Source organism: Diabrotica virgifera, chromosome 9 (genome assembly GCF_917563875.1).
Source record: "Diabrotica virgifera virgifera chromosome 9, PGI_DIABVI_V3a".
Classification (NCBI taxonomy): Eukaryota; Metazoa; Arthropoda; class Insecta; order Coleoptera; family Chrysomelidae; genus Diabrotica; species Diabrotica virgifera.
Window position 1 is genome coordinate 46,303,157 of NC_065451.1, and position 6,000 is coordinate 46,309,156.

The window sequence follows — 6,000 nt, forward strand, 5'->3', positions numbered from 1 at the left end:
GTACGCTCTCTTTTGCGTTTTCCAACACTGCATTTAAGATTGTTTCAGCGTACAGATTAAACAACATTGGTGACAACAAACAGCCTTGTCGAACTCCACGCTTGATTTTTTCTTCTTCAGAGCACTGATTCCTAATTCTAACACATGCAACCTGGCCCAAATAAAATTTGCGATGACTCTAATGTCCCTTACTCTTGAGAATATGTAGCATTTTTTCATGACGAACTTTATCAAAAGCCTTTTCAAAATCAATCGCGCAAATCAAAACGTCATGATTTACATATCTGCATCTTTGAATTAAAACTAGCGTTGCAAATAGTGCATCACGCGTACCAAGGCCCCAGCGAAAACCGAATTGAGTACTTGAGATTCTGTCATCAATTTTTCTATATGTTCCTTGATGAATTATTCTGAGATAAGTTTTCAATACGTGACTCATTAGGCTGATGGTGCGATAGTCGCTGCATTTTGTGGCTCTGTGTTTTTTTGGTAGTACAACAAATGAGGATTTAAGCCAATCTTTAGGAATTTTTTCACTTTCGTAGATTAAGTTGAATAATTTCGTGAGAATCTTAATGCCCTCGGCACCTAAAAGCTTTAATGTTTCTACGTTAGCCAATTAATGTCAATTTTAGATTACATAAAAATATGTGCACTTGAGGTAATACAATAATCAAATTACAAATAAACGTGTAAAAATAGAGGCGTTATAGGTACATAACAAAATAAACGGATTAATATTCCCAGTATAAATACTGCGCTAACCCAATTCGACAAACATATTAATAGTCATGCAGAGATCCAGCACCCTCTAGATTTAGTTCTCAAAGAGAATTATGAGTATTGTTACAAAATCTTTACAGACGCATCAAAGTGTGAGAGAGGAGTAGGTGCTGCCTTCGTTACCCCAAGCAATACTTATCAATTTCGTCTCCCATCCTACTTCTCGATTTTCTCTGCTGAGCCCTATGTAGTGCTCAAAGCTATCATGCATATCAATTCTAATGACATTTCTAATTCAGTTATCTAAGTGACTCAATAAGCGCTCTTCAAACCCTTGAATAGATGCAGGCTCAAGAAAACGCTAGACGGATCAGATTTATATGGATACCATCCCATATTGGCATTGCAGGCAACGAAAAAGCTGACCAGTGCGCGAGTGAAATTGCCGTATGTGCCGATATAGAAAAAGATGAGTGTCGAAATACCGCGAGTGATATAAAAGCTTACTTTAAGAATCGTGTTTTGTGCAAGTGAAAAAACGAATGGCAATTGTCTCAAACTTCACTGAGACTAATTAAAAATGACATTACAGCCTGGGAACCGTCAACTCGTAACAGAAGAGAACAGCTGGTGATAACTCGATTGAGAATTGGACACACGAGACTTACTCATTCATATTTACTCTCTAAAAGTGATCCACCTGTATGTGAAATATGTAATGTACAAATTACTGTTAATCATTTGTTAATTTTATGCCCCCGTTTTGCCAATTATCGCGCCATGTTTAACATACCTAACTGTATAAGTAATTTATTGAGCACTAATTGTTCAACGGAAAATATTACAAAATTTCTAAAATCCACAGGAATATTGTATAAAATTCAGCATTGTATTCTGTAGCCGCCGCTAATTACCATCAAGGTGGATTCGGCTGTACTTTCTAAATAAAAAAAATAAACTGATTAATTCCAGATAAAAAAATGTATCGCAACTGATAGTATAGTATAGTTGATCCAAAAGATGGCATAACCCAGACATCCAAAGTGAAAGTTATCCTTCAACACCAAATTGTTCTATATGGTCCACACAATGTCCAGAAAAAAGTCACACCATTTTGAGCGTCGGGTTTGGGGGGGAGCGGGGGAGAAATCGGTAAATTCGTAGTTTTTTAAGTTTTTCGCCAATATTTCTAAAACTATGCGGTTTAGCATGAACAACATTCTATACAAAATTGTTCTACATTAAATTTGAAATAAAAAAGGACCTATGCATAATCTCTCTAAAATGAATGGTTCCAAAGTTACGGAGGTATTATAGTATAACTGGTCCAAAAAAAGGCCTAACCCAAACATACAAAGTAAAAGTTTTCCTCCAACACCAATATGTTCTATATGGTCCACATATTGTTCAGTCAAAAGTTACGCAATTTTGAGCGTCCGGTTTGGGAGGGAGATGGGAGAGAAGCCGGTAAATTAGTAGTTTTTTTACGTTTTTCGTCAACATTTCTAAAACTATGCTTTAGTGTAAAGAATGTTATATAGAAGAATGTTCTAGATGAAATTTAAAACAAAAAATGTTCTATACATAATTGTTATAAAATTAACGGTTCCAGAGCTACGGAGGGTGAAAGTCGAGGTTTTCGATACTTTTTATATTTTTTGGGCAATATTTATGATATAACTATACCAAAAACCCAGACATCCAAAGTGAAAGTTATCCTCTAACACCAAATTGTTCTATATGGTCCACATAATGTTCAGAAAAAAGTCACATGATTTTGAGCGTCGGGTTTGGGGAGGAGAGGGGGGAGAATTCGGTAAATATAAAAAGTATCGAAAACCTCCACTTTTCACCCTCCGTAACTCTGGAACTGTTGATTTTATAACAATTATGTATAGAACCTTTTTTGTTTTAAATTTTATGTAAAACATTTTTCTATAGAACATTCCTTACACTAAAGCATAGTTTTAGAAATATTGAAGAAAAACGTAAAAAAACTACTAATTTACCGATTTCTCCCCCATCTCCGTCCCAATCCGGACGCTCAAAATGATGTAACTTTTTACTGAACAATATGTGGACCATATAGAACAATTTGGTGTTGAAGGAAAACTTTTACTTTGGATGTCTGGGTTAGGCCTTTTTTTGGACCAATTATACTATACTACCTCCGTAACTTTGGAACCGTTCATTTTAGAAGGGTTATGCATAGGACCTTTTTTATTTCAAATTTAATTGAGAACAATTTTGTGTAGAAGGTTGTTCATGCTAAACCGCTTAGTTTTAGAAATATTGACGAAAAACCTAACAAACTACGAATTTGCAGATTTCTCCCCCTCTCCCCCCCAAACCCGACGCTCAAAATGGTGTGACTTTTTTCTGAACATTATGTGGACCATATAGAACAATTTGGTGTTGGAGGAAAACTTTCACTTTGGATGTCTGGGTTTGGGTCTAACTATACCATACTATGAGAGGTTTTAATTTTTGCGTATGCGTTTAATTTTTCTTACGCAACGCAGTATCACAGTTAGCCAAAAATCAAGACACAATCGCTTCTAATTAAAGAGCTCGACCTATTTCCTTAGCTACCTCCTCACTTTCCCTAATTTTATCTTTTTTTCTTTTCTCCCCATCCCCATAGCAGCCGCGTCAGCTGAAATATAACAAACGTCTACGAAGTCACGAAGGTGTCGAACAAAAGTGTTGTGGTAGAAATGGTCGAGTGGTAATCTAATTAGGAGCGATATCGCTGGAGCATGGCGTTGTGGAAGCCCAGCCCGGCCCTATGGCAGTCCTACACGACCGTACGTGAGGTCGTCTCTACCCTGTATAGACCTCATTAATCAGCCATGGCCTTTCCTGGAGTTTCTCGATCACGTTCTCGAAGGTATTAGGACCGTTTGCTTCAAACTAAGTATGGAGAGGGCGAGTACGTGAAGTTTTGTTCTGCTGAGTATTTGATTTGCAATTATATCTCTGGAAAAGTTAAAACGAACAGATGTTACTGTTGCTATTTGACGAGATAAAACATGTTTGACTTGAGCGTTGACGAAATGAATATACGTGGTTAAATCCAGAAATTAGGGAGAACTTGCTACATGTAAAGTGGCTGCAAGGTTACAGGGAATAAAATAAATTTATTACATTTATCACAACGCAAGGATCGGTGACAGCAATAAAAAATGACGGTATCTCCAGAAATATAGAAAGATCAACTGAAGTACGGCATGATGACCCTTTTATCAATAATTATAATTATTACTAACCTTAGGTAATAATGAATTTATAAAACTGATGAACTTCGAAGTAAAAGAACTGTTAAAAAGGAGAAGACGTCGTCAGATATATCAAGGCACGAGACTCAGATGGATGGGACATATAGAAAGGAGAAATCCAGAATCAGCTTTAAAGAAAATCACCAAATGGAGACCAGTATCAGGCAGACCACGAGGAAGACTGAGAACGAGATGAGAGAACCAGATAATTGCGGATCTTGCGATGTGAGTTAGAGAATGGATAATAGGGTGGTTCGAAAAAAATTTCTTTTGTATTTCAGATCGCTATATTGCACAAAAGTTGCCATTGGTATAGACGTGAAAAAGCACTAATTATTATTTTTGTGTTAATTTGTCTTCCGGTCGCGCAATGCAATCGAAGTTAGAAGGAAAATTGGGAAAATCCTTAATTTTTCATATTTTTCTTAAGCAGGCCAGATGGTTTTAATTGCGTTTCTATACCATGAATTAACTACAACTACTAAAAGTATGTAAAATCAATATACATGCACTTATTATAATTTTCTTCATATCTTCATTTCTGTATCACTAAAGGCATGTTTTTTTAATTATCTGAATATTTATTTTCTTGTAAGAGCTGTAATTAAAAACACTGCTTTGAAGGTTTATTTAATTAAAAATATCAAACGCACAAAAATTAACAAAACACAACAAATTTAACAAAAAAACAAAACAATTCAATAGCGGTTATGTCCACCTCTTGCAGCAACGACTGCTCGCAATCTGTTTGGAATCGAATAAATAAGATATATTATCCTTGCCTGGGGAATAGTCCGATATTTCTCTACCAGGGCCATAAATGGACCAACTGTTCTGAAGGCCTAGGATGGCGGCGAATAGTTATTATTCAGTTCATCCCAAAATGCTCGATAGGATTAAAATCTGTGGGTGCATGCGGGCCATTCTAATCTTATCAATCCAACCTCAATTTTATGAGTCAATCAGTGTTTTTATTTACAAAAAATAGTACAGCTCTTACAAGAAAAAAGATATTCGGATAATTCAAAAAACAAAATGTTGTTGATGCCTCCGAGAAAATATGACAGGACTATGAAACAAAATCAGCTATTTTTTCCACAGAATTTTTTAAAATTAGGAGAAAATACAACGATTCCTTTCACGACTGTACAATGACATGCAGGCAAAATTTTTTGTTACCGGAATAACACCGGAATAATATTTTGTGCCGGTGAGTGTAGCTTCAATAATATCATTTTGTATATCACTTGAAACCCTGAAAAAAACAGATGTTTCTAGATGTTGACAAAATTTTTGAACTTTTTTTGGCAATTAATGTTAACAATTCCCTGTAATTGCCTGGATTGTCAGAGTCGTCGCACTCAAAATGACAACGAAACGCTAGTTCTTCTTTGGCCCAAAAACATACAGTATCTATTATAAGTGTGCTAAGGATATACCTATCTATTTTTTTAACAAACTCATTATGTTTAGCAATATTTGCTTTAAAAGCTTGGTTAAGAGAACTTTTGATTTTTGTTTTGCCAAACTGAATCAAATTGGGTATACACCTTACATGTAGATAACGGAGAAATTTCATGTCTTCTTTTTAAAAATCTAACACTATTTAAATAGTGAACCTGGTCCACCCATTTTTCTGTAGAAACCAGAAGACATGGCCAACAATACAGTATATTTTTCTTGCAACCATAATATAACCAAGGATTTTCACTGTACCAACTAAATTTAAAATATCGAAATACTTTTGTTGATTCCTTTTTTAAATTTTTTAAAATAGGTCTTTCATTTTTAATCTCATTTTTTTCTTCAAAATTATATAAGGAGAATTACTTTTCAAGTAGTTGATCGATTAAGAAGCGACACTCATCCATGATTAACTGCACGCACACTTTTTATAGGTACTGTCACCAATTTTAAATCTGGTAACAGCGCTACTGATACAAACCGCGCTCATGCCTTCGCTTCTTCAAAATTTTCAGTCACTAGTCGGTCCCGAGCG